The 18,546-nt window shown below is 38.9% G+C and overlaps 1 long non-coding RNA gene and 1 pseudogene across 1 annotated transcript in view; both read right to left on the bottom strand.

Moving 5' to 3' along the window:
• LOC128627689 (uncharacterized) overlaps nucleotides 1–18,546 on the bottom strand; it is a 56,934-nt gene that overhangs the window by 21,697 nt on the left and 16,691 nt on the right. The gene's annotated exons all lie outside the window — the stretch shown is intronic.
• Nucleotides 16,081–16,647, bottom strand: LOC119060913 (60S ribosomal protein L18-like; annotated as a pseudogene).

Raw genomic sequence — 18,546 nt, forward strand, 5'->3', positions numbered from 1 at the left:
CTTGTGAAAAGACTGATGAGGCAAGGAACTGAGGCTTCTTGCCAAGAGCAATGAATGTCAGCCATCTTGGAAGCTAATTCTTCAGTCCTGGTCAAGCCTTTAGATGACTGCAGCCCTGGCCAACATTTAGACTGAGACCCTGAGCCAGAACCACCCAAGTTGACCCTCAGAAACTATGTGATAATAAATGTGTGTTATTTTAAGCTGCTAAATTTGAGGTAGCTTTCGGACGCATATAGCAAGACACAACAATACAAAGCAGTTTCTCACTCTTGAATCTCAGCCCCTCAGAGCCAGAATCTGTGTAATATTCCAGCCCAGCAGTAAATGAAATATGTCTGATCAGAGCTACTCTGCGGTAATAACAGTACCTATTTTATCAGGTTGGGAGGATAGAGCAGGATAATATATACATAAAGTAATCAGCAGTGTGAGCCTAGCATATAGCAAGCACTCAGCCAATGCTAGTTACCACTATCATACAGAAACAGGCTTGTGGGTGGTTGCTCTGGATTTTGGTATTGGGGAGGTTTAGGACATAGCATGATGAATGAAGACTTGGGGTTAAGGGCAAGGGGAGGAAATTCTGAGGCCCTTTCTTCTCCTAGTAGCTCTTAGGCGTTAGGCCTCTAGCTGCTCAGCTAGGGCTCCCTTCCACAGGATAGAAATTTGATCTACTCTTAGAGAAACTGCTTTGATTAGACAAACTGTTTAATTCAGCAAAAGGCTCTACAGGGTCACTGCATTACTGTTGTTCCACTGGTATGAATAAAGAGGATACCTAAGCAATTTTAATATTTTCTATGTCATTTCTGGATGGAAAAGAGATGTGAATTGCACTTGTTTGACTAAAATCTCTGAGTCCTTTAGGACACTGAATCATTCAAAAGTCTCCTGTGAGGTAAACACATGTCTCTACCCAAAGAGATGCTGCAGAATGAAGTTCAGGTCAGAGTACAGTAGGAAAGACCCTCCACAGTTACCCAAAAATTTCACTGATTGCCTACAGCCAGCCTGGTTTGAGCTTCATCAGAGCTTAACTTGGGAACAGTACAGTCATCTGGAGTCTTTCTGTACTGATGAGAGCCATCTGCTTCCCACGTGCTGGTTCTGCTTGGACAAGTAAAAACAATCACCCTACATGAAAACCCATTAATTCATATTCCTTCAAAGACACTCAACCCCACCTTGGAGTAGTAACACCCCTGACAGCAATTCTTTAGGTAGGAAGAGTGGATCACCCAGAGAAAACCTTGGAAGTATCTAGAATGTGCATTTCCATAAGAAAAATACACCTAATTCCTTTTTTTTGAAACTTTTCTCTTTCCATCTGTCTGTAATCAGATTACTCAGATGATGTACAAAGAATGGGTGAGCAATTATTTATATGAGCCGTGGGTTTAGAGCACTAAGTTTTGATCATAGTGACACTTGGTTTGATGCATGATTTGTTATGATCCTATTATTATCTATATTTATAACATGTTTCCTTACCTTCATAGATAATTCACTCTTAACATATTAGGAATCTGGGAGGGGTGGGTAAAAGAAGTGAATTGAATTCATTTATTCAACAACTATTATTGTGCTTACTACATGTTGATCTGGTAGCAGCACTGGGATGCAGGGATGATTCTATATTAAGGGCAAACACTGTGACTTTTTAACTTCTTTCCTCCTTCAGAAGGTACTGTATACATGTGTCTACCTATTAATGATTTTTAACATTATCTTCACTGTACTAATTTGTACTATAATTATATATCAAGGGCAGTTTTATCATTTCAATAATATATCCATCATAAAGCTTAACAGCTCACATGGAGAAATTGTATTTAGTTCTTTCTCTAAAGGTTATTATTTTTTTCCAAAGGTTATTTTGTCAAAACAAATAAAACCAGAAAAACACCTAATATACTTTGAGAATCAGTGTTATTGTAGTCACAGTACTATAAAATTAGCCACTTCAATACTATTGAGGAAATAAGGAAGCATGGTTAAGAAGTAGCCAAATACAAGCCTGGGAATTGCTTAGACAAAAAGAGCAGGTGGTGAGAAAGCTCCGACATCAAAGAGAAAATCACAAAGACAAAGGTTTATAGCTTTGGCACAGCCCTGACTTTGAGAAATCTTTCTAGAGGGCAAAGGGCACTAGGGTGACTAGTGCTTTAAAAAAGTCTCCCTAGAAACACTATGCAGAAGGGAAGAGAGACAAACCTTACTATATACACACATGTGATTATATAAATATATAAATATATGTGTATGTACATGTATAATGTTAAATAGAATACGTCTAAGGAAAAGTGATAGGGAGATGGAAGGGAGTCAAAGGGAAGCTGAATCCCTGCCCACCTCAGGATGTTAAAACGCTCTAGCTGGCTTGTTGAAGTTAGCAGGTTACCAAAGAGAGCCATCAGAATTCATACCTGCTAAACCTCTTTTGTTTTTTTCTTTTCTTATAGTTTGCCTACCACTAGGCAGAAGAATGAGCTGGGGATTGTTTATGGACAAAGGGTGGTTTAGCCCCTGCTACCTCTGGAAAGTTAGTCATTTTAGAGTCCATAAATTGGAAAAATAATAAAAGGTACCTTGGGGGTTTTCCTGATCCTGATCATTAAAATGGAAGTTTTACGAGACCACGAATTTGCTCATAGCTATAGCCTCAGCATAAAGAACAGCGTATAGTTGGTCCTAAATAAACACTGTCAATTTAATAAATGGATGAATTAAAGGATCAAAGCAATGAGATCAATGAATATTGAGTGTTTTCTATAGGCTACAAAAAATAAAGGAAAATATAAGACATAATTGCTGCCTTCAGGAAGCTTTGTAACCAGATATAGCCACAAAGTTAACAATTAAAAAGTAGTTGGAAGGGGCTTAGGGGACTGGGTGAAAAAGGTGAAGGGATTAAACAAAGGGAAAAAGCTCACAAACACAGACAACAATATGATGATTACCAGAGGGAAAGGGGGATGAGGGGAGGTAGGAGAGTTTGAAGGGGGGATAAATGGTGATGGAAGACTTGACTTCGGACACATAATACAATATACTGATGATGTATTATAGAACTGTATGCCTGAAACCTATATAATTTTATTAACCAATCTCACCCCCAAAAAAATCAGAAAAAGGAAAACCTGAATAAAGTGCTTCTGCAAAGAAAAAAGTAGTTGGAGAACAATATGCAATAGCAGCAATAATGATAGCTAGGTTAGGAGTGGTTCAGTCTATAATGCTCTTAAGCAGAAAGATGATGCTGAGTCGAGCCTTAAGGAATAGATAGGATTTAAATAACTGCCTGCTTACTAACCCCACTTCTCCAAGTGGCACTTTGAGGGTTCTAGGGCACATTCTTAGAACCTCATGAGCTGGCTCCAATAATTTAAATTTTAAGAATGTGTTAAATCCATCTGTCAGATCTACCTGAAAGTGAGCACTGTTTTCATCAGAAGTGGAAGAAAGAAGACAAAGAATGATTTTGTAGCATAAGTATAATGACCATGTGTAGGAAGTTCTGACTCCACATTTGAAATTAAGACTGTAAAGAAAAATTTGTGCTCAGTAAATACTTGCAAATTGTCTGATACAGATCCCACGGCCCTCTTCTCATTTGCTGCAGGCAATGTGTTACTGCTCTGCACAGTGGACTCCAGTTCTTTGATTTAATGAATACTTGAGGAAAGTTAGCTTTCAGAGAGCTCTTTGCTGATCACTTAAAGATTGATTTGGGTTGCAAACTTATCTCTACACAGCCCTTTGCAGCTTAAGGTTGAAAGAGCAATGGATTGAATGGATAAAAGCCATTCTGTTTGTCTAATCTGAATGGAGTGGAGCTGTAAACCTGAACTGATAGTGAAAGATTCTCTAGCTTCTCAGAGAAATTCTGCTACACCACGACACAAATGCTGCATGTCTGTATCTATGCTCTCCTAGTTTTGCTTAATATAATGTTTTACTGTTGTATGCTTAGGTGGCAAAACAACTTGCCTCTTCTACTCTGTTTTCTTCCTACCCTGTCCTTAAGTCAGGTTGCAGCAGAAATGAGTGTCTGTTATTCCAAGAACAGGCTTTGCTGAATTTAATGAAAAAATGGGGTCACATTAGACTTTTAAAAGACACTGACAAGTATCCTGAAATTAAAGTAGTATATAGCACAAGTCTCTTTTAAAGATCTTCATATTTGCACTACATTTAACACACAAGTACACTAAAAGACAAACCTTTTTATTGAAAAACACAACAGAAAGAGCAAAACACAGAAAATAAATGTACATCTTACTTAGTTAGTTATTCAAGTTAACACCATTGTAACCACCATGCAGGCCAAGAAATAGAACTCTGCCAACCCTAATTCCCACCAAGAAGTCCCTCCATGATATTCATTCCAAAGATAAACTCCTCTCAGTCCTGGCCAGCTAGCTCATTTGGTTAGAACATTGTCCCTATACACTGAGGTTGTGGGTTCAATCTCTAGCCAGGGCACATACAAGAAGCAACCAATGAATGCATAAATAGGTGGAACAACTGATTGATATTTCTCTCTTTCTCCTTTCCTGTGTCTCTGTCTCTAAAAGCAATAAAAAAAAGATAATTTTCTCTCTTTCCAAAAGTATCCACTATTCTGAGGATTAAACCAATCCTGGCTTTTTTTTTTTTTTACAGTATTATCACCCAAGTGTAATAAAACATCCAATTGTGTATCCCTAGACTATTGTTTAGTATTATCTGTTAGGGAGGTTTTTCTTTTAAGTCTCTTTTAATCTATAGGTTCCTTCTCCACTTCTTTCCCTTAGACCCTATCCATGGAAGAATCCACACCATTTAACCTGTACATTTCCTGCATTCTGAATGCTGCCGATTAAACACGCATAGTGCAGCTCAAGTTTCTCTGTCCTTTTATTTTCTGCATATTGGCAGCTGGATCCAAAGGCATGATCAAATTCAAGTTTGATCCCTATGAGAAAACTAGGTGCTATGATCTGAATGTTTGCGTCCTCCTCAGATTTGTAAGTTGAAAGCTTAACCCTCAAAGGTGATGGTATTCGTAGGTGGGAAATTTTGGGAGTGATTAAGTCTTGAGGGTTGAAGCCTCATAAATGGGATTAGTGCCAGAGAGCTCCTTATCACCTTCCACCATGTGAAGACACAACAAGAAGATGACCATCTATGAACCATAAAGCAGGTTCTCACCAGAACTCAACCATGCTGGCATCCTGATTTTGATTTCCAGCCTCCAGAACTCTGAGCAATAAATTTCTGCTCTTTAGAAGCCACCCAGTCTGTGGTATTTTGTTGTAGAAGTCTGAATGGACTAAGACACTAGGTACTGATATTTTCTTTCACCAGGAGGTATATATCTTTTTGTCTCCTTTTGTGATGTAAGCAGCTTATTGATGCTCGGTGCATTAATTTGTTAAAAGTTGAAAAATGATGATACTCTAAAAGTCTGGCCATTGTTAATATAACAAGAATGGTTTGTGTGACATCAGTGTAACCTCGCTGCCAAGGAGAGTGGACTGGAATGCGCATGTGTGAACAATGACAGCTTCACTGCACTAGTTAGTGGTGGTGGTAGACGCCATTGCGTGAGCATATGTACTATGTGACCATTGCATTAAAAATGACTGAGCAAGGAAAGCAATGAATCTGCATCAAATTTTGTTAAGTTTGAACATTCCTCTGCAGAAACTATTTAGAGGATTAAGAAGGATGCAGGTATGGGCAACTGGTGATTGGCAGCTTTATCATGACAATGCACCTGCCTGCTCATGCATCACATCTTGTGCAGAGTTTTTTTGCCAAGATATCAAATCACCCAGGTGACTCAGCCCCCCTACAGCCCAGATTTGGTGCCCTGTGACTTCTGGCTTTCCTGAAAACTAAAATCACCTTTGAAAGGGAAGAGATTTCAGACCATCGATGAGCTTCAGGAAAATATGATGGGGCAGCTGATGGCAATTGGGAGAACGGTGTGGGGTCCCAAGGTGCCTATTTCAAAGGGGACTGAAGCATCATTGTTCTATGTGCAGTCTTTCTTATGTCTTGTATCTTCTCCAATAAATGTCTCTTTTTTCATAGTGCACAGTTGGATACTTTCTGAACTGTCTCTTTCTCTGTGTGTGTGTGTGTGTGTGTGTGTGTGTGTGTGTGTGTGTGTGTAAACTTTGAAGCTCAAGCTGTAATTGTCTTTTTTTGCCAGTGGCAGCCTCGTTTGATTGGCTCTTGGGTCTTCTGACCTGACACTGGTAAGTCTTGATAATGTCCTCACTATGTATTATAACATTTTGAACTTCACTCTGTGTACAAGTATTCCACCTTTTCAAACGTTCACTTTACACCACTTTGATTTCACAGAAGACCTACATTAGTATCTGATTTTGCTAAACAAAAGGAATCCAAAGAGGATTTTTGCTTTTACTGAAAAATGGCAAAAAGTGAAAATAGTGTTCAGTGTTTGTTTTGCAGAGAGCTGTTATAGAAACAGCACACACCCAGAGAAGCAAGAGTGGTACCCCTAAGCCCCTTCCCTAGGAACTATTACATACAGCATTTCAGCATCAATCTGCCATAGCTTTGATCTGTGTCTCTGAGCATCTGCACTTTATCTCAATTTATTCTGTGCATTCTGTTAGCAAGATAAGTCTTAAGGTGATTGCTTCTTCACTTTACACCAACCGTTTTGACTTATGAAAGTTTTCATAGGAACACTCTACTTTTAGATGGAGGGAAACTTTTTTTACTGCTTGTTATGGAGTGAATTTTATCACCAAAATTCATATGTTGATGTCTTAACTTTCCCCCCGGTACCTCAGAATGTGACATTATTTGGAGATAGGGTCTTTACAGAGTAAATTTAAGTGAGGTCATTCAAGTGGGCCCCAATCCATGACTCATGTCCTAATAAAAAGAGGGAAATCTGAAAGGAGAAATATGTAGAGAGAGAAGACAATGTAAAGAAACATAGTGAAAAGACAACCATCTACAAGCCAGGAAGAGAAAACCGGAGCAGATTCTTCCTTTACAGCTCTCAGAAGGAACCAACCCTGCCAGAACCTTGATTTTGAATTTCTAGCATGTAGAACTGTGAGACAATAAATTTCTGTTGTTTAGCCACCCAGTTTGTGGTACTTTTTTTACAGCAGCCCTAGCAAACTAATATGCTGCTGAAGAGCTGAAATCGGCCTTCCCCTACTGAACTCTGGTTTCTCTAGGGAGAGATGGAGTTTCAGGACTACAGTAGAGCTGTTAGGATGCTCGTGGCTACAGGACTGGTCACTGCTTCTAAGCCTTGTCAGTGGACAGAGATATGCAAATTAAAAAAGAAAACTCCTTTAAAAGAAACTTTTTATTGTAAAACAACACACAGATAGAGAAAAACATCCATTTTAATCATAAAATATCTCTGAATTAATAGTAGTATCTCTACTTCAAATTCAGGACTATGGGTTTTATATTTATCTTTGTTCTCAACAACAGAGGGTAAAATAGAATCCAAAAGTCCCATAATTTCTCTTTACTTTATCTCACATCATGTATTAATAGGCTGAGAAAACTACAATCACTAAGAAAAGCTAATTTTTTGTGTGTATGTTCTCTCCCCATTCTCTTCCCAGTTTTAATGGTTGTACTATAATTTACATTGTCGGATAGCCATCACATACCATATTTTCCCTTTTAGCCCTTATTTAGTCTTAGACCTACACGTAAGTATTTGTTTAATGCTCATGAGCAGGTCTTTATGTCAACATCTATCTAGTCATTTTTGTTGTCTAAAGCTTGTTCTCTAGAAGATTCCTAAGAGGGAAAAAGAAAACATTATTTCCTGAACTCTTGCATGTTGATAAACATGTGTCTGAGTTTTTTTATATTTGAAGGTCAGGTTTGCTAACTTCTTGGTTCACATTTGTTTTATTTGAGTTCCTCAAATATATTACTCCATTTTTGTCTGGCATAAGAGCTGACGAGTCTGATGTAATCTAACTGTGTTTGTTATATAAATTTCACATTCTGCAGAGCCAGAGGCATGGAAACAAGGAACAGACTGACAGTGACCAGAAGGAAGGTGGGAGGGGGACAAGGGGAGAAAGAAGGGAAAGGGTCTAGTCAAGGACCATGTATAAAGGACCCACGGGCATGGACAACAGGGTGGGATTGACTATGGAGGCAGGAGGTGGGTGGGGCAGGGGAGGGCAAAGGGGGAAAAATTGGGACAACTATAATATAACAACAATAAAAGAAAAGAAGAGTAAAAAATAATAAATCTCACATTCCCCTTGCCTGGGAGACTAAAAAATTTCCCCCCCCTTTTTCTTAAAGAAAAATTTAAAGCCCAATAATTTTACTGTAGCATACCTTGGTGTTGCGTGTTCTGGGTGGATATTCTCAGACACCTGGTACAATCTTTCAATATATAACTTAAATTCATTTTTTTCTTTTAATTTCAGGAAAGTTTTCTTGAAGTATGTTTTTTAGTATCTGTTTTGTTCCCTAACTTTGATTTCTTTTTTGAGGACTTATTATCTCTATGTTGGATCTCCTCTGCCTTTAATTTGTTACTTTCTCTTAAATTATTTCTACCTCTTTTAGCTTCTTTTTCAATTTTAAAATTCTTATTCTTTTCACCTTCTATTTCTCTCAAAATATTATTTATATATTTGTTCTTTTATATTCTTTGCAGTTAAGACTTCATTTCTAAAATGATTTTTCTTATATTTTTAATTCTTTAGCTTCTATCACTCTGAGTTTAAAATAAATTTGGTTTTTTTCTGTCTTAGTATATTTTAGATCATTTTTCTTAATATCTTCTAGATTATTTTTAAATTGAATGTTATAATCTTGATGTGTTCTGTGGACACGTTTCTGATGTGTTGTCCTCGTCAAAGTGATGTCTCTCTGCTCCTTATTATGTGTGTGTGTGTGGTAGCTGATGTGTTGTTCAATTTTATGTGAAAAGAATTGTTTTCTGAATTTTTATTTTTATTTTTTAAAATATTTTATTTATTTATTTTTAGAGAGAATGGAAGAGAAGGAGAAAGAGGGGGAGAGAAACATCAATGTGTGGTTGCCTCTTGCACGTCCCCAGCTGGGGACCTGGCCCACAACTGGGGCTTGTGCCCTGATGGGGAATCAAATCAGTGACCTTTCGGTTCCCAGGTCAGCCTCAATCCACTGGGCAACACCAGCCAGGGCTTTTTTCTGAATTTTTAGAAGGCGGTATGGTTCAGTGTAGCTTTGTTAACTTCACAGAGTTCCCCCTTTTGTTTCCACGAAGTGTTAACAAATTAAAGGCTTGCTTTCTGACACTTTCTGGCTGTGGATCTTTTCTTTCCTTTGTCTCTATTATATTTATTGTGATAAATTTTGAATTCACTCTCAGATTTTAGAAGGAAGCCCTGGCTGGTCAGTTTCATGGCTTCCTGGGCCAAACTGCTCCAGTCCTTTCTTTCCTCTGTGTAGCCTCTTGTATTCATTTACTGTTGGAGTAGGGGGAAACTGTTGTAGACCGCTCTGCCTAGTTTTAGGAATTGTATCTCTACCCCTTGTGGCTAAGGGCAAGAGACGACCTCTGGAATGCCAGCCGCAGGAGACAAAGCCTGTCTCTGGTAGCAAACGCTGCCTCAGTTCCTCTCCCTGCCCCCAGAGCTTGGTCGGAAGTCACTGACGGGTAAGACCCCTCAGAGTGGGGGGCAACCTAAGCCAGACTCGATCCCTTGGGAGGCCTTCATGAAAGGACTTGGGGGGCTGCAACAAAGAGCAGTGGACTCTTGCCCCCCACCCCCAGCTTTGTCAAAGCCGGAGTCCCCAGGTTCTCTAGGAGAAGTACTTCCTGGCTCTAATCCCCTTAAGCCTGAATACCTGATGGAGAAGGGTGCAGCTCCTTGCCTTGCTAGAGCATGTCTTGGGGGAAAATCTGGCACCACAAAGACTTGCTGATACACCTGTGAAATCTGCTCTGCTAAGAGTGCTTTCATTCATATGATAAGGGTCGGAGAGGAAATGAGTATGTCTCCCAAAGTTTCTGTAACTCTCTTCCTGACAGACACTGACTCAGACTCTGAAGCCCTCAGATCTCTTTGTAATGTTATCTACTGTTTGATCCTTGTTGCCCTGTATTCCTGTGTATTACAACCCAATAAAAGGCTATGGAAGAGGGCACTCGGGGCCTTTTTATTCTTGGAGAAACTGGCTGCTGCTGGCCCCTTTCTCCCCAGAGAAACTGGCCACAGCCCACTCTTCTTCCCCAAATAGAGCTCATCTTGTCTCGGCCATATTTGTTCATTCATGCGTGTCTGCGGCCGGCACCGGGGGACTCGAGAGAGAAGTTGCCCCCACAGGAAACAGCTCCCAATTTCTGGCACTATTCCCAAGTCTGTCCTTCGCACTTCCCAATAAATATCTGCAGGTTGTCTGTTCTATTCTGTTCTCAGTTTCATCAGAGGATCTATTGCTTTCCTCTGCTTTCTCACACACAAATGGCAGGTCTTATAGATTTTGGTGGCATGTTCTCATCCACTTGTATTTTGGGTTTTCTGAGGATACACTGTCACTTAATTTTATTGTTAATGTTTCAGGGCCCTGGCTGATGTGGCTCAGTGCATTAGTGCCAACCTGTGAACTGAAAAGTCACTGGTTCGATTCCCCATCAGGGCACATGCCTGGGTTGTGGGCCAGGGCCCCAACTGGGGACGTGCAAGAGGCAACCAGTAGATATATTTCACACATAAATGTTTCTTCCCCTCTCTTTCTCCCTCCCTTCTCCTCTCTCTAAAAATAAATAAATAAAACCTTTCAAAAAAGTGTTTTGAAGTTTGCTATCTAGTGGCTCCACTTGTTATGTGGGGATTTGGAGAGAGTAAAAAACTATGTGGCTGCTTCCATCATTGCAAAATCTTCTAAATCTCAAAATATTTTTAATGTACAACAGTGTTGTTCAGTGCACAGACCATAAGAAGATAGTCTCTTGATACAGTAGCTTGTATCATAGATCTTAGAATTAGAGCCTCAATAAATCAGCTGGTATAGTTCCCCGTGGTTCAGCCAAGAAATATATCATCCTAAACTCAGAACAGGTGGGAGGAGCACTCCAAAGTTAAGTAGGAGTGGAATCTATTTAGTAGTTTTAAATTTTGACATTTTCTTACACTGTTCGTTCAATTAAATATCCAAACATATAAATATATACCACGAAATATTATTTATATTAAAATAAACAAACATGCAAAGAGCAGGTTTATCTTACATTTGGGTATGGATGAGTGTTAAAATGTCTGTATTAGTTATAGTTATGAATTGGAAATATTAATTTAAAATAGCTACTTTTTAAAACAAATCTGAAAATCAGCTAAGAGCAACATCCAAATCAATCAGTTTGTAAATAGCTTTTTGAGTGAGCCAGAATATTTTAATTCAAATTCCTATGAATTAACTAGGGAACAAAATCTCTGGTGATGGTAACATATTGAACTAACAAGTGATAGAAGGTTTTTTTTTAAATAAAGAAAAGAAAAGAAAGGAAGGAAGGAAGGAAGCTCTCTATAACAACAAAAAGAAATAACTACAAGATTAAAATAACCTAAAAGCAAACAGAACATATCATTAATAGAGTCCTTCATTATCTAGTGTAGCCTATAACAGAGAAAACAGCAAGTGTAATTTTGTTATCTTACCACAGGCAGTACGCATACCCTGTAAAATCCATCTCTTCATTTTCTGGTTGAAAAGATCATTGTAGAAAAGGACTGCCAGGGAGTAGAGGTCATGCTAATTTATTGGCAATTAAACCTGCAGGATTTCTGCATTCCCTTGAAAACAAAATATCTAAAGCTATTCAGCCAGGATGATTACATAGTGGGCTATCAGCTAAAACCCAGGAGTCTTTCTATTAGTGCACAACAGATACAACTGACTTGGCTGTATTTAGATTACTGCTATTTTTTTAGCAGATGCTTATTGTATCTTCCTCAAATCCCCTAGGCCCAAAGAATTACCTCGTTTGTCAGTTTAATAAACCAGAATCTTACCAAGTGGTAAATAATTCTCCTTGGACGTATAAGAACTTTGGTGCATTTAAAGCAAGTAAATGTATTACTGACTCTAAATAACCTGTCTATGGTGCCTCAGCCCTAGCTTTCTGAAATGTTTTGAGATGATGGTTTAGGGGTTTGATACTTGTTATGGATTAAATGTTAATGACCCCCCAAACTCATATTGAAATCCTAAACCCTAATATGATAGCATTGAAGGTGAAGCCTTTGGGAGGTCATTAGGTCATGAAGGTGGAGCCCTCATAAATGGAATTAATGCGCAAATAGAAGGGACCCCAGGGAGCTTTCTCCCCCATTTTTGCCATATAAGGACACAAGGAAAACTCAACAGTTTGCAGCTCAGAAGTGGGCTCTCACTGGAACCCCACTATGCTAGTACCCTGATCTCAGGATTCCAGCCTCCAGAACTATGCGAAATAAATTCCTATTATTAAAAAACCACCCAATCTATGATACTCTGTTATAACAGTCCAGAGTAAGACAATACCAATGCAAATTAGCTAATTTTTAACCATTCCATATCTAGACACAACTCAGGTTACTTAGGCTAGTTGTTCAGACCATGAATGTCATTTATATATAGGTATTTCCACTTGTCCTATAGATGGTGACAGGCAGACTCAAGTGCTAGGGATGATGGACTCAGCAACACAGGAAAAAAGGTAGAAATAGGTTGGAGGAGGGTGGAGAAAAGTGATCACATTAACATTTTTGCCTCCACCTAACCTTACCTGCCAGAATGAATCTGATTATATTATACTTGAGTTGCTATTTATTTCTTAGAAACAGGAACATGGCCACTGTACATTGTATCATACAGGATTATCTGCCTCAGGCACTACCTCCACTATTCCTAGCTTTCTCCTCCCTACTGCATATATTGCTAAAGTCTCATTTATTTGTTCATCCGTTGCATTCATTCCTTCAGTAAATATTTACTGAGACTTTAATATGTGCCAATTACTGTTCTAGCTCCTTGCAATATAGCATGTCTCTACAGTGTACTCTGGGTTTGAATTTTTATTTATAAAATTTTAAATTAAAATGATATATTTATTTTGGAAAATATAGAAAAATATAAAGGAGAAATTTTAATCTACATGTAATCCCAATAAATACTGTTAACTCTTTACTGTGTATCTTTTTAGTCTTTTTCCCCTCTTCTAATGTTTTTAAGTTGAAATACTATAGGCATGCAAAATATCTGAGATTGACAAAATAAACACCCGCATGCTTATTACACAGTTTAAAAAATAAAATATTACACAAACTGTTGAACGCCCCTTCCCAGCTATATTCAACTATGTCACTGTCAGGGTTACCATTACCGTACATTTTTTTAATCACATAATAAATGATACATAGTACAGTTTGAACTGTGTGGGTTCACTTATACACTCATTTTTTCCTTTTCTTTTTTAAAAATATATTTTATTAATTAAGCTATTACAGTTGTCCCATTTCCCCCATTATTCCCCTCTGCCCTGCACACCCCCTCTCACCAGAATTCCCCGCTTTTAGTTCATGTCCATGGGTTGTACATATAAGTTCTTTGGCTTCTACATTTCCTATACTATTCTTAACCTCCCCTGTCTATTTTCTATCTACCATTTATGCTACTTATTCTGTGTACCTTTTCCCCTGCCCTTCCCCTTCCACTCCCACACTGATATCCCTCTATATCATCTGCATTTCTGTGATTCTGATTCTATTCTAGTTGTTTGCTTAGTTCATTTTTGGTTTTGTTTTAGGTTTGGTTGTTAATAACTGTGAGTTTGTTGTCATTTTACTGATCATATTTTTTATCTTATTTTCTTAGATAAGTCCCTTTAGCATTTCATATAATAAAGGCTTGGTGAGGAGGAACTCCTTTAACTTGACCTTATTTGGGGAGCACTTTATCTGTCCTTCCATTCTAAATGAAGGCTTTGCTGGGTAGAGTAATCTTGGATGTAGGTTCTTGCCTTTCACAACTTGGAATACTTCTTTCCAGCCCCTTCTTGCCTGTAGGTTTCTTTTGAGAAATCAGCTGATAGCCTCATGGGAACTCCTTTGTAGATATTATCTCCTTTTCCCTTGCTGCTTTTAAGATTCTCTCATTATTTTTAATCTTGGCTAATGTAATTATGATGTGCCTTGGTGTGTCCCTCCTTGGGTCCACTTTTTTGGGACTCTCTGAACTTCCTGGACTTCACTGAAGTCTATTTCATTTGCCAGATTAAGGAAGTTCTCCTTCATTAATTTTTCAAATAAGTTTTCCATTTCTTGCTCTTCCTCTTTTCCTTCTGGCACCCCTATGATGGAATGTTTAAAGTTGTCCCAGAGGTTCCAAAGCCTCTCGTTGTCTTGAATTCTGATTTCTTCATTCTGTTCTGGTTGACTGTTTCCTTCTTCTTTCTGGTCCAAACTGTTGATTTGAGTCCCAGTTTCCTTCCCACCACTGTTGGTTCCCTGTACATTTTCCTTTATTTTGCTTAGCATAGCTTTCATTTTTTCATCTAATTTGCAACCATATTTAACCAGTTCTGTGAGCATCCTGATTACCTGTGTTTTGAACTGTGCATCTGATAGGTTGGCTATCTCTTCATCGCTTAGTTGTATTTTTTCTGGAGCTTTGATCTCTTCTTTAATTTGGGCTATTTTTTGTTTCCTCACACCAGTTATATAATATAGTAAGAGGCAGAGCCTTAGGTGGTCACCAAGGCAAGGCAACCCACATGGCTGTGTTGTGGTGCTGTCTGTGGGGGAGGAGTCCAAGAGGGAACAATACTGCTAGTGCTCAGACAGTTTTCAGTCACTTTCCTGCTACCCACAATAAAATTGGGCCCTTCTGGTGCTGATTCTAGGTGGGTGGATTTGTATACACATTCTAGAATCCTGTGGGTCTCTCCAATAAACTGTCCTGTGAGGCTAGGAGTTTCACCTACTGCAGCCACCTCCATAGGTCCTTTCAGTCAGAGGTTTGAGGCTTTATTTTCCCCTTGCTGGAATGCTGGGTTGCATGATCTGTCTCATTCCCCAGTTGTTCCTCCCAGTTTATCCACATGTGAATGTGGGATTGCCCAGTCGTCCAGCCACTGCCTTGCCTGTCCTGGTCCTCCAGCCACCACCTTGCCATGAGTCCGTCTCTGCCCTTCCTACAAGTCTGGGTGAATGTTTCTTCTTTAACTTCTTGGTTGTCAGACTTTCATACAGTTCAATTTTCTGTTAGTTTTGGTTGTTTTTTGCTTTTAAATTTGTTTTTATCCTTTTGGTTGTGCGAGGAGGCACAGTGTGTCTACCTATGCCTCCATCTTGGCTGGAAGTCCCCCTCATTTTTTCAATAAATATACAGCTGCCCCTCTGTATGCCCAGATTTTGCACTCACATATTCAACCAAACACAGATTAAAAACAGTATTTTCAATCTGCCATTGCAAATCCACAGATGCAGAGGGTCAACTGCATGTATCGTTTTACACCATTTCATATTAGGGACTTGGGCATCCATGGATTTTGGTATTCTCAGAGTGTCCCAGAACCAACCACCCTCTCAACAGATACCAAGGGATGACTGTATTGTGATATATTTTCACTTTACATGGGTGATATAAAGGAGTATTTTGCATGCTTTAAAAACTTTATATGAATATCATTTTGAATACATTCCTCGGCAATTTTATACCTCATTATTGTTTTTAAAATTTATTCATATTGATGTATATAGTTCCACTGCATTGATTTTAACTGTAGTATCATTGATAGTCCCATGGATGAATGTGCCACAATTTATCCATTTTTGTATGGGTTGACATGCAAGTTGGTTCTAATATCCTGTTGTTAAAAACATGCAATAATCATTTTGTGCATGTTCTCTTAAGTACAAGAAAAGGAATTTCTCCTAGGAATAAAATCATTGAAACAAAGGGTGTAAATTACTTGGATATTATCAAATGGCCCTCAAAATGGTTGTGTTAATTTACACTCCTACCAATAATGTGTGTAATATACTCTTTTTTTTTAGCATCCAAAATCTTTTTAATAACAAGGGGTTAGTTTTTGTAGCCCCAGTTGGCCTGTGAGCCTCTTGTGTGCTAGAACTTCTGGCCCATGGAGTATATGTAAGGTTTGGTGTAGCTGGGAAGGGTTCCTAGGGCCTTGCCAAAATACCTGTATACCTCTTGGCCCTTGCTACAACCAGAGAGCAGAATGGTGCCATAGCCCTTAAGGGTGCCCAGGGCCAGCAGGATGAAGGTGAGGATCTTGCCTCCAAACCTTAAGGATAAGTCTCCTGGTACAGCTTCTCACACAAAGTGCACACGCCTTCAGTTTGGGTACCTCCTGGACATGCACGTCATGGGCTATAGTCCCTACAGCCACAGTGGTTTTGCCCTCCTGGCCGGGAAGCTTCATATTCCAGATCACTGGGAAAAGGACAGAGGTGGCTAGTTGGTGCCACTCATGAACAGCCTCTTCAGCACCACTTGGTTGAAGATGGAGTTGGTTCATCTGGTCAGAAACCTGTACAGCTTGACCAACAGCCTTAGGTAAGTGTCCTAGCTCTTGATCTCCTTACACAGAACCTTTCAGTCTCTGTTGTGGTGGATGTTGACTCCCATGATGGCACCTCCTACTCCACCTGGTCCAGAAAGTGTAATGTACTCTTTAAGTGTAAATATGTATATTCGTGTATGTATCAGACATATATGGTAAGTATGTCACATGTACTCACTTGTTTCCTTAAGCCTAGGAGAAATTTCTCCTCCTGTGCTTAAGGGACCATGCACAAAATGGTTATTGCATGTTTTTAACAACAGGATATTAGAACCAACTTGCATGTCAACCCATACAAAAATGGATAAATTGTGGCATATTCATCCATGGGACTATCAATGATACTACAGTTAAAATCAATGCAGTGGAACTATATACATCAGGGATCAAAAGACTGAAGCTTGGATATTCTCACCTGTCTCTCTTTCCCTCTCTTATCTGCCCCAACCTAATTCCTCTCACCTTCCTGTCCTTCTAGGCCCTGCTCAAGTCCCTCAGAAGACCTTTTTTATCACAAGGTTCTTCACAACTCTCCTGTCTCTTACTTCCCAAGGAAGCCCCTTACCACCAAGTTTTATTTAGTGTTTCAGGGGTCCATGCTCTTGTTCCACATCACGTGACGTGCTTCTCAAAGGCAGAAACCATCCTGAGGATTTATTCGCATCTTCCAGAATCCAGTGCCACATTCATAATGAGTTCTTCATGAGGTTGGGGAATTGTTGACAGAGTGAAGGCAGTTTCCTTTTCCTTCCATCGAGAGACCAGGTCATATTCCTGGAGTGATTTCCTAAAAACTAACCTCCCTTGCTTTGGTACATCCAGTTAACATGCAGATCCACATACCCATTGCTCCAATAATTGCATTCCTTTGTGTATACTCTAGAGAAATGCCCTTACATACAGTCCTACTTTTCTCTTATATTCCTCCTCTTAGTAAATTTTCAATGACATTTCATAAACACTTAGGCCAATCTTGAAGCAACCATAAGTGATAAAACTATTTTTTGAAAACCATAGCTACATATGGGTCTGCATATACCACCTTACAGTTCATCTTTGTTCAACTTAGAAGAAATCTATACTGTGAGTTGTTGGTCTGCTCAGTTACCAAAGCACATTCTATTCTTAGTCCTGAGTCTGTGAGAAGTCTGGATTCTCCTGTTCTTTATTTCTACTTATCTTCTTGTCCTCACCTGCCACATCCTGAGCAATACACTGAACTCTTTTTTTAACATATTTACTCCCAAACCTTATTCTGTTTTCCTCAACACAATGTAAAATATTCAGCTTCATTTTCTAATCAGGTTTTTGAAACTTCTTACATTTTGACAGCAATGTGGTGTTGTAAACAGAAAGCAGGCTTTAGAGCCCATAAAACTGGGTTTGAACTCTACTTTATTAGTTTACTGTTACTTTAGGCTATTTTATGCTTAGAGAATTAAACGGGATAACATTGGTTAAGTGTATTTACCATAGTGTCTTGCATAGAGTAGGCGCTTGTTAACTATTACTGTCATTCCTCTTTTATTCTCCTTCCTCCCTCTGAATTACTCTCAAGTACTTTTTCTTAAAAGAGATGGTCTTGCAAAACCAAGTCACCTGTGTGGCCAAAAAGACCTTCACAGCCTATACACACATAAAAATCCTCTTGTTAGCATTCCAGAAATTTTAGCTCTATCAAGTAATTATTTTAGACTACTAATTGACAGGTATTGCAGATCCCTTCTCCACTGCAAGAGAGTTCTTGGCACTTTGTCCCAGGACAGGGAAAAGACCATCTTACCAGTTGAGCTGAGGAAACTATTAAGTATTTGATGTTTCCTAAAAAGAAAGAAATGTTTCTCTTTTGTTACCAAACAGCAAGTGGAACCTACTGCTTGCTGCCACCCTCTAGGCAAAATTCCAGAGGCAAATGTTTGGTCATAAAGAAAAGGAATCATTATTCAAAAGCTACACAATTTTGG

This window comes from Artibeus jamaicensis, unplaced genomic scaffold, assembly GCF_021234435.1.
Source record: "Artibeus jamaicensis isolate MK-2021 breed Jamaican fruit bat unplaced genomic scaffold, CSHL_Jam_final contig_465, whole genome shotgun sequence".
Classification (NCBI taxonomy): Eukaryota; Metazoa; Chordata; class Mammalia; order Chiroptera; family Phyllostomidae; genus Artibeus; species Artibeus jamaicensis.